This window comes from Episyrphus balteatus, chromosome 2 (genome assembly GCF_945859705.1).
Source record: "Episyrphus balteatus chromosome 2, idEpiBalt1.1, whole genome shotgun sequence".
Lineage (NCBI taxonomy): Eukaryota > Metazoa > Arthropoda > Insecta > Diptera > Syrphidae > Episyrphus > Episyrphus balteatus.
This window is the reverse complement of record NC_079135.1, coordinates 26,923,296-26,935,337: the sequence shown is the minus strand read 5'-3', so window position 1 is coordinate 26,935,337 and position 12,042 is coordinate 26,923,296. Positions and strand designations below refer to the sequence as shown.

Below are 12,042 nucleotides of genomic sequence, written 5' to 3'. Positions count from 1 at the left end.
TTTCCATGACATTACGATGGTAGAGAATGCTAAAAAAGTGGGTCCCGGAAGTCCGTCTGTCTGTCTGTCTGTCTGTCTGTATAAGGAGCTACAGCCTAAACGGATGGACCGATTAATGTCAAATTTGGCATGTAGCGTTATTTGGCGACTCTCCAGAGGAGTTTTTGGAATGAATTTTTTTAGACCAAAAATAACGGTACTTGTCATATACCGATTTTAGTAAAATTGAAATATCTCTAAAACGGCTCCAACGATTTTGTTTGAAAAATTCAAATGTTAGTTTTAAGCTAAGGTCTATCTTCTAATAAAATTTTTTTTTGGAAAATCATTATTAACGGTACCTGCCATAGAACCGTTTTTTTCAAATTCGATTATCTCCGAAACTGCTTATTCAATTTCAACGAAATTTTTTGTGAAGAAGTATTTATAGAATTTAAATATAAACCAAAAAACAAATTAAAAAAAAAAAATAATTTTTGGATTTTTAAAAAAATTAAAAAAATTTTTTTTTGAAAAATCAAATTTTCGAAAACCGGACATTGAATTTTTTTGAAATTTTGTTTTTAGATGTTGATTAGTGATTTCTACAAAATAGCATACTAATTTTATTTAAAACATTTTTTCCAAAAAATTGTTTATAAAAAATTAGTTTTTTAAAAAACGGCTCTAACGATTTTGAAAATTTTTTTCTAAAAATGCATCTTAACATATTAATCAAAACTGCATACTTGTTTTGGAGGGCAATTTAATTTCAGATTTTATTTTATTTTTTTTTTAAACGAATTTTATTTTTTTTTTTCCATATAAAAAGTCTTAAAAATTAAAGCAACTTTAACTCTAAGAGCAAGTTCGTGCGATCCAGTCGTGCATTTTATTTTTATTTGTTTAATTGATACAAGCGACCAAATACCTACAGTAGATTAATGGCTTTGTTCATATTTGTGTTTCACTAGGGTTTCTATTTTGCCATTAAATGAAGGTTAAAATATTAGTGAAAAACTGTTAAAAATAGTACTACGGTAGTAAAATTTGATTCTTAGGTTTTATTTTTCATACAAAATAAAGAATCAATAAAGTCTATTTTAATTTTTCACATAAGAACGTATTCTTTTAGGGAAATACAACAAGTGCCAAAATACCATTTGAATAAAATGTAATACTTGTCAAATTTAGTGAGTGAAAGTGTTTCAGGTGATATAATAACCATGAACCAAAAATGTTTATAAAAATAACAAAGATTAAAGGGTGTTTTTAAATTATGAACTGTATGCTTCCATTAAACTCTTCATACCACTCCAAAGAACAATTTTTAAAACTCAAATATACTGTTTTTGCTTTCAAATATTCCATTTTCAAAATTTTAGCACAATTTTCAAAAAAAAAAAAATTTGATATACCATTCTTAACATATTTTTATTCGATACATAATTAATACATAAATAATTAAAATTAAATTTTTCACAAAAATCCAAAAATGGGTTTTTCGAAAATTTTAAACTCGATATAATTACGGCCACTTAACGCTTTTATATTTATAAGTGAATTCATTTGCAAGTGAAGTCATTTACTAGACTTTATAAGCTCAAGAATATCCAAAATACTGTCTTTGACATTGATTTTAAACTTATACTTGCACTAAAATATGTTATTTTTTAATTTATAGTTATAATTAATACTTAATTATTTCTAATTTCAATGACTCTTTATGAAAATCGGTTTTAAATCGACTGAGAAAATACAGGTAAAACCACTTAAATCGGTTAAAATTTGATTATACTAGAAATTCCTATGATTTAATGGGGCTTAGAGAAATTTGTACAGTGGTAAAAGTTGAATCTCACATTCGGAAACTGTATGAGTTCTACAGTAAATGAGGTATCCGAATAAACTCATCCGAATAAACACTGCAATCGGAGAAGATACTTGTAGGAAATATCTCCGTTCACCCCAATTAGCTGATGAGAAGAATGACAGCCCCTCAACGACATCCCGAATCTAGGTACCTTTGCGCTTTGGATATACTGGATGAGCACATAATTTTAATGGACAACGAAGAAGCAGTTAATTTTTACGCCGAAAATGGTTTCAACGATATTGTTTAAAATTGCATATTTTTTGAAAATCATTATTAACGGAATTCAAAAAAAAAAATTAAATAAATGTATTTTAGTTTTTAAGAATTTTTTTTTAATCAAATTTTAGAAAACGGGAAATTGAATAATTTTGAAATTTTAGTTTAGGTGTAGTTTAAATTATATTACAAAATGCCATTACTAGAAATTGGCACAAATTGTTATTTACAAAAAATTAGTTTTTCAAAAAAATTGCGCATCTTAATGAAAGAAACTAAATTGCATACTTGTTTTAGTGCTCAATTTGATTTTTGATGTTGTTTTTTTCCTTTGAAAAACGAATTTGAACTCTATAAGAGCAGTCGTACATTTTATTTCATCGGTCATATGAGATGTAAATTTTAACTATCAAGGTCAAAGTTAAATCTCTACCTAAACTTGTCCATTTTCGAAAGGTCAGTCAGAAATTTACTGCAGTCTCTGATGTTCTGAAAAGTTTAAAGGTATAAATTTGCAAACTCCAAACTAAAAATTGTAACCATGTAATATTATCTATTTTGAATTTAATCTGAACTGAAAAGAATGAAAAAAAAAATTAGCCGAAAACAAAAAGTTCAAAAAAAACGTAAAAGAAAAGAAGTTATCTTAAAGACCTGGATTCAAAAGCTTCTATTTATACTACACTTTCTGGCACTTTTAAATATTTAATCGATTTTGTCCTTTTGATTGAATTTTTAATATTCATTCCCTTACCTAATCTATGTATGTTTTTCTTATTAAAATTAAGGAATTTAGTATTTAGGACATCAATTTATGCAAAAAAAAAAACAACCTGCCAGCATTTTTTTTTTTTTGTTACCCAAAAACCCAATTTACTGGATGTTACCCAAAAAATATTAATGAATTCCATCCTTGGTAAAGGTACAACAGCATCACCTGTCACCGACACAATCGCATGGAAGGCACACCAAAGACAGCTCATGTTTTTTGCATAAATTTACATTTTTTTTTTTTCCTATCTATCACTCTTTTTTTTTAAACTCTGAGACAAACTACCCACTACTAGGAACACATTTTTGACTTAAAGTCCTTATAGTCCCTTGAGAAAATTCATGGAAAAATCTAATTTCACTTATGTCATCGTTGAAGTTGTGTGGTTGGTCGGTCGGTTGTCGTCACTTTAAAGAAACACCAAAACGATGCCACCCAGAACAAGCCCATATCCTCCCTCTAAAACTCCAGGCCCAACAACAACGCAGCAGAAAAAATGCCCCAAAACGATAAGGACTTTCAGAATAATTTATGAATAATGGGAGGCATTTTTTTTTTTGTTGTAAAAGATAGATCTCAGAATTTTTCTGAAAGTGGAGCAAAAAAAATTTGGAAGACCAACAGCGTCTAACTGTTACCAAAGTTTCAGCTTTAAACTGATTTTTCAAATTGTTGACGATGCTGAGCTTCGGAGTTTAGGAATACCTTCCATATAAAAAAAAAAAAAACTTTCTAGCATTTTTGCCGCATTATACCGCATCGTGTATATCCTTAATCCGATTGAATGGCTCGGTGAACAAATTATCCTGGGCGATATATGTGGAGCCAAGGCAAAAAAGGGAGACGCTAGCGAAAAACGCGACAGAATAAAACGACCAAGCAAGCGAACATTCCTTTCCGCATGAGTGGCAAGAGTGCGCGAAGCGCTTCAACGCTATATACGATTAAAACCCACGGACAGCTTAAGGATACATAAATCCTTTTCCTTGTCCAACTTTCCACACCAAAAGACCACAGCACTTGAAATGGCAAAAGAAGAAAAATTCAAGAAAAACTCCATAAAAATACTTTTTTATACGACTAAACGGGAAAAGGGTTTTTTTTTTATTTATTTTACAGCTTCTCTACGGGGTTTTTTTTAAAGGCTTTTGACAGTCTTCTTACAGCAAAAGTGGTGAAGATGTATATCTTAGGGGAGCAGCGGCAGCCAAAGGAGCAGTGTAGGCATAGGAAGCAGCGTAGGGGGCAGCATAGGCGGCTGCTGGAGCGGTGTAAGCTGCAGCTGCGATAGGTCTTGGGGCATAGGCTAGTCTGGCAGCTGGAGCAGTGTAAGCCAAAGGAGCAGCTCTGTAGGCGGCCAAACCGGCTGGTGTAGCTATGGTTTGTGGAGCGTAGGCATAAGGAGCTGATAGGAGAGCTGCATTGTAGTTGTTTTGGATATCAATTCGGCTGCTGCCTCCAGGAGCGATAAGAGATCCACTATAAGCCAATGGGGCAGGGTAGGCCAAAGGAGCCGAGTAGGCGAGTGGTGCTGTGTAAGCTGCAGTCAGGGAAGCTGAGTAGGCCAAAGGAGCAGCTGCAATTGGAGCTGCGGCTAATGGAGCAAGAACTCCTGGCTTGGCAGTAGCACAGGCAACGAGAGCGAAGAGAACGATGATCTAAAAAAAAAATAGAAAAATAAGGATAACTTTCTGGAGGATCCTCCAGACCACTTACGATTTTGGCCATTTTGATTTGGTTTGGTTGATTTTTTTGGCAAAAAACTAAATGTCCGCTTATGGAAAGAGCTGTGATTGGAATATGCTTTAAACTGTGATATGTGTGGGCTTTTATATGCGTTAATTTGCACGTAGGTATTCTTCGCCTCATGAAATTCGCGTATGCAACGCGTAGCAATAAATTTGCATAGGTAAATAAAGTGGAAGTGGTGCATTTGCATTGGTGACTTACATTTATTTGCATTGTGTGGGCAAAATTGGTCAATATTGTCGCATAGTAGAATAAATTGGAATTGTTTTTGGTTTATTATTTCTTGGATAAGTTTCAAGGATTTGTTTTTGTTTGTTTGTTTATTTTCTGTCAGCATAAATTATGTTAAAATTTTGTAAAGTTACATAACACAAAAGCACTTAATTAGAGCAAGCAGCCAAGATTTGTTTGGTTTTAAAGTTGAAGTTTAATTTATTACATAGTATAGTTAATTTGCTGTTAGTGTCTTTATGTGGAAGGAATTGTTTGATTGCGGATGATTTATTTCATTATTTAACATTAATTAATCTTTCTGGAATTAATAGAGTCGTCAAAATTTCAGCATACAATTCTCAAATTAACTTTTAATTTATGTAAAGAGCTAAGGGAGTCCTTTCTTTTGAGGTCTTACGTTTTGCGTTTGGATGAAATTTTTTAATATGCTCTTTTTCGGCAAGGGAATTAAAAAAAAAAAAAAATGTTTTTGTTCGTAAATCAAAGGTTTGTTTCCAAGAACTTAAAGACACATTTTTTTCTTTTGGGGTCTCAAAATTTGTGTTTCTAGAAAATTTTTAAAATGTATTTTCTTATAAAATAAAAAAAAAAGATTTACAACAGGTTATTCAACAACAAGATTCCAAAAGAACATAAGGGTTTTATTCGTAAAAAGAGCTTTCTTTTGAGGTCTCAATCTTTGTATTTGGAGGAAATTTTTTGAAATTCCTTTTTTTTTTAGCAATTGGTTAACCAATTCTAACGAAAATCTTAAATAAGTACGTATTGTTTGTACTTTAAAAAATTGATCTATTGGCTATTCAATATGAACTTAAGGTAACATTTCTTACTTTTAAGGTCTCAAACAATTGTTAAATATAACTTTAATAAAACTACTACTACAATTGCAAAAGGTTCTGCACTATGAACTTAAAGACACATTTTTTTCTCTTGAGGTCCCAAACTATGGATTTAGATAAAATTTTTTAAAATGCATTTTCTCAAAAATCTTAAAAAAATTGATTTGTAAGAGCTAAGCAACTCATATGCGGTCTCACTCTATGAACTTGAAGGAATTTTTTACAACGCATTTTTTTTCGAAAATTAAAAATGACACATTTATTTATTTATATTTTTTTTTAGAGGTTTCACACTTTGGATTTGGAGGAAATGTTCTTAAATTAACTTTTTCCTCAAAATTAAGAAATAATGGATTTGAAATTTTTGTACCTTAATGCTTAATGTTTACCATGATTTTAAAGAGAATTTTTTTTTTGAGGTCTCAGACATTGGATTTAAATTAATTTTTTTAAACGGAAAAATCAAAAAAAAAAAAAAAATTGATTTGTAATAATGTAGCAACATGACCTCAAAAGAACTTTCGGGGGACATTGACCTTTCTTTTAAAGTCTCACTCCATACGTTTGAAGGAATTTTTTTAGAATGTTTTTCTCGAAAATCTAAGAATAAATAGATTTGTAATAAATGGAAAATTAGACCGCAAAAGAAGTTATGGTTTTCATTAGTGAACAGAGCTAAAAGAGACCTTTCTTTAGATATCTCATTCCATGAATTTGGAAGAAATTTTTTAAATGTTTTTTTTTTTTTGGATTTTCCAGAAAAAATCAAGGTTAACCCCTTTCCGAAAAAAATTGCCAAGGGGTTGAGCTTGATATTTTTCTCGAAAATCCCAAAAAATGAAACTTTTATAATTTTTGTTATCTAAATGCAAAGGCCTGTTTACTGTGAACTCATATCTGTAAACCAAAATTTATTTCGTGACTTTTGTCCGCAGATGTAAGAAAAAACAATGTTTGGGCGCAAATAACTCAGAAACCAAATATCCAAGAATCGTTTGGTTTTCAGATGTCAATAGAGCTTTAAATGACCTTTCCTTTGATATCTCACTCGATGAATTTAGAGAAAAATTTTCAAAATGTATTTTTTTTCGGCAAGGGGTTAACCTTGATTTTTTTTCGAAAATAAAAAAAAAATTATATAGAATTTTTGTTATCTAAATGCAAAGGCCTGTTTACTGTCAACTTATATCTGTAAACCAAAATTTATTTCGTGACTTTTGTCCGCAGATGTAACAAAAAACAATGTTTGGGCACAAATAACTCAGAAACAGAGGCGTAGCTGGTGCTGTACCAGCTGTATCAATGTAACAGGGCCTTCGAATTATAGAAGCCCCCATGAGACCAGAGCACAAGACGTTTATAAAAAAAATTCACATAAATCTATAAACCTAAAAAAAAACTTGATTATAATAGAGGAGGGGTATTGGGGGGTCAAATTACCCCAAATCAATTTTAGCCTATTTTCTATTATCGTATCGGAAGTAGGCTAATAAATAAAAAAATATAAATAAAAAAGTTCTGGAGGGTCCACCCTCCAGAATCATGCCACACAAAACTAGCAAAGGATGGGTCTGAAAACCCTACCAATCTGACTTTGTCTATCAAGAAAAAAAAAAACTTAAAACACCACACCCAGGGGCGGAGTGTACCTACTACTAAACAAAAAAGGAAATAGAATTAAACATTTCTGCGGGAGGATCATATTTTGCTATAAATAGGGCCACACACCACTCACAATATTCAGTTTGGCTCCGGTCGTCAACGAAATAACATCGACAGTCAGCTCCTGGCACCGGTAAGTGTGAATCTTGGGACATGTCTCATGGGATATGTCTCATGAGACATGTTTCATGAGAAATGTCTCATGGTACATGTCTCATTAGACATGGGATATGTCTCATATCTCATGAGAAATTTCTCATGAGAAATGTGCAACGAGAAATTTCTCATGAGAAATGTCTCATGACATTTCTCTCAAGACATTTCTCTCGAGACATTTCTCTCGAGACATTTATCATGAGACATTTCTCTCGAGACATTTCTCTCGAGACATTTATCATTAGACATTTCTCTCGAGACATTTATCTCGAGACATTGATCATGAGAATTTTCTCTTGAGACATTTCTCTTGAGACATTTCTCTTGAGACATTTCTCTCAAGACATTTATCTAGAGACATTTATCTAGCGACATTTATCTAGAGACATTTAACTAGCGACATTTAGCTAGCGACTTTTATCTAGAGACATTTATCTAGCGACATTTATCTAGAGACATTTATCTAGAGACATTTATCTAGAGACATTTATCTAGCGACATTTATCGAGCGACATTTATCTAGCGACATTTATCTAGAGACATTTATTAATCGACATTTATCTTGAGACATTTGTCTAGAGACATTTGTCTAGAGACATTTTTCTAGAGACATTTATCTTAAGACATTTATCTATCGACATTTATCTATCCACATTTATCTATCCACATTTATCTATCCACATTTATCTATCGACATTTATCTATTTATCTATCCACATTTATCTATCCACATTTATCTATCCACATTTATCTAGCGACATTTATCTAGCGACATTTATCTAGAGACATTTATCTAGAGACATTTATCTAGAGACATTTATCTAGAGACATTTATTAATCGACATTTATCTTGAGACATTTGTCTAGAGACATTTGTCTAGAGACATTTGTCTAGAGACATTTGTCTAGAGACATTTGTCTAGAGACATTTGTCTAGAGACATTTGTCTAGAGACATTTTTTCCAGAGACATTTGTCTAGAGACATTTGTCTAGAGACATTTGTCTAGAGACATTTATCTATCCACATTTATCTAGCGACATTTATCTAGCGACATTTGTCTAGAGACATTTGTCTAGAGACATTTGTCTAGAGACATTTGTCTAGAGACATTTGTCTAGAGACATTTATCTATCCACATTTATCTAGCGACATTTATCTAGCGACATTTATCTAGAGACATTTATCTAGAGACATTTATCTAGAGACATTTATTAATCGACATTTATCTAGAGACATTTATCTATCGACATTTATCTAACGACATTTATCACTCCACATTTATCTATCCACATTTATCTATCCACATTTATCTATCGACATTTATCACTCCACATTTATCTATCTACATTTATCTATCGACATTAATCTATCGAAATTTATCTATCGACATTTATCTATCGACATTTATCACTCCACATTTATCTATCCACATTTATCTATCCACATTTATCGATCGACATTTATCTATTCACATTTACCAATCCACATTTATCTATCGACATTTATCTATCGACATTTATCTATGGACATTTATCTATCTACATTTATCTATCCACATTTATCTATCGACATTTATCTATCGACATTTATCTATCGACATTTATCTATCGACATTTATCAATCCACATTTATCTATCCACATTTATCTATCCACATTTATCGATCGACATTTATCTATTCACATTTATCAATCCACATTTATCTATCGACATTTATCTATCGTCATTTATCTATCGACATTTATCTATCTACATTTATCTATCCATATTTATCTAGCGACATTTATCTATCGACATTTATCTATCGACATTTATCTATCGACATTTATCTATCGACATTTATCAATCCACATTTATCTATCCACATTTATCTATCCACATTTATTGATCGACATTTATCTATTCACATTTATCAATCCACATTTATCTATCGACATTTATCTATCGACATTTATCTATCGACATTTATCTATCTACATTTATCTATCCATATTTATCTAGCGACATTTATCTAGCGACATTTATCTAGCGACATTTATCTAGAGACATTTATCTAGAGACATTTATCTAGAGACATTTATCTAGCGACATTTATCTATTTATTTGTCTAGAGACATTTATCTATCCACAATTATCTATCCACATTTATCTAGATACATTTATCTATCGAAATTTATCTATCGACATTTATCACTCCACATTTATCTATCCACATTTATCTATCCACATTTATCTATCGACATTTATCACTCCACATTTATCTATCCACATTTATCTATTGACATTTATCTATCGACATTTATCTATCCACATTTATCTATCCACATTTATCAATCCAGCTCCCAGAAGCTTTTCGCACCCCCAACTTCCAACGCCTATATCTCGGGATTTTGAAAAAGGGTAAAAATATTTTTTTATACCCAAAGGTAACGGGGACTCTAACCTACATTTGGGTACAACTCCCATCACTGTAGGTCCACGGGTTCTCAAACTGGGAGAACTTAAAGGTTAAAAAAAAGTTAAGCCCGATGCTGAAAAAATAGGCATGATTTGGCGGTTTAACATGGAAGATGAGCTTTTTAATAATCTAACAATGTGCAAAGCGTAAGCCCATGACACAAGCTACCATTTGGCATCACTGCCAAAAATTTCTCTCAAGCGGTTTAGCTTCCAGGAGCGTTCAAAGGTTCGGGGATTTTTCGAAAAAAACAATTTACTCGAACTTTCAAACTGGATTTTCTCGGAATTTTGAAAAAAAAATCCAAAAACCCGATTATACCACTATCTATCGACATTTATCTAGAGACATTTATCTAGCGACATTTATCTAGCGACATTTATCTATCCACATTTATCTATCGACATTTATCTATGCACATCTATCTATCCGCATTTATCTATCCACATTTATCAATCCACATTTATCTATCCACATCTATCTATCCACATTTATCTATCGACATTTATCTATCGACATTTATCCATCCACATTTATCTATCCACATTTATCTATCGACATTTATCTATCCACATTTATCTATCCACATTTATCTAGCGACATTTAGCTGGCGACTTTTATCTAGAGACATTTATCTATCCACATTTATCTTTCGACATTTATCTATCCACATTTATCTATCGACATTTATCCATCCACATTTATCTATCCACATTTATCTATCGACATTTATCTATCCACATTTATCTAGAGACATTTATCTATCGACATTTATCTATCCACATTTATCTATCGACACACATTTATCTATCCACATTTATCTATCTACATTTATCTATCGACATTTATCCATCCACATTTATCTATCCACATTTATCAATCCACATTTATCTATCCACATTTATCTATCCACATTTATCTATCCACATTTATCTATCCACATTTATCTATCGACATTTATCTTGAGACATTTATCTATCGACATTTCTATCCACATTTATCTATCGACATTTATCGATCCACATTTATCTATCCACATTTATCGATCCACATTTATCTATCGACATTTATCGATCCACATTTATTTATCGACATTTATCTATCCATTTATCGATCCACATTTATCTATCCACATTTATCTATCGACATTTATCTATCCACATTTATCGATCCACATTTATCTATCCACATTTATCTATCCACATTTATCCATCGACATATCGACATTTATCGATCCACATTTATCTATCGACATTTATCTGTCCCCAGTTATCTATCGATATTTATCGATCCACATTTATCGATCCACATTTATCTATCCACATTTATCTATCGACATTTATCGGTCCACATTTATCTATCCACATTAATCTATCCACATTTATCTATCCACATTTATCTATCGACATTTATCTATCGACATTTATCTGTCCCCAGTTATCTATCGATATTTATCTATCCACATTTATCTATCCACATTTATCTATCCATTTATCGATCCACATTTATCTATCCACATTTATCTATCCACATTTATCGATCCATATTTATCTATCGACATTTATCGATCCACATTTATTTATATAGACATTTATCGATCCACATTTATCTATCCACATTTATCGATCCACATTATCGATCGACATAAATGTCGATAGATAAATGTGGATAGATAAATGTGGATCGATAAATGTGGATCGATAAATGTGGATAGATAAATATGGATCGATAAATGTCGATAGATAAATGTCGATAAATAAATGTCGATAGATAGATGTCGGGAGATAAATGTCGATAGATAGATGTCGATAGATAAATCGTCGCCCTAGTATTGGAGTGCCGTATACGCCAAATTGCATTTTTTCAACTAGGTATGCAGTCGTATGTTTTCGAAGTTGCTCTTTTCAAATCTGCTAGATAAGTGTGGATAGATAAATGTGGATCGATAAATGTCGATAAATAAATGTCGATAGATAAATGTGGATAGATAAATGTCGATAGATAAATGTGGATAGATAAATGTGGATCGATAAATGTCTCAAGATAAATGTCGATAGATAAATGTGGATAGATAAATGTGGATAAATAAATTCCGATAGA

The 12,042-nt window shown here is 31.6% G+C and overlaps 1 protein-coding gene across 1 annotated transcript in view; it reads left to right on the top strand.

Moving 5' to 3' along the window:
• Positions 1 to 12,042, top strand: part of LOC129909204 (cuticle protein 16.5-like) — a 79,524-nt gene that overhangs the window by 30,445 nt on the left and 37,037 nt on the right. The window lies entirely within an intron of this gene.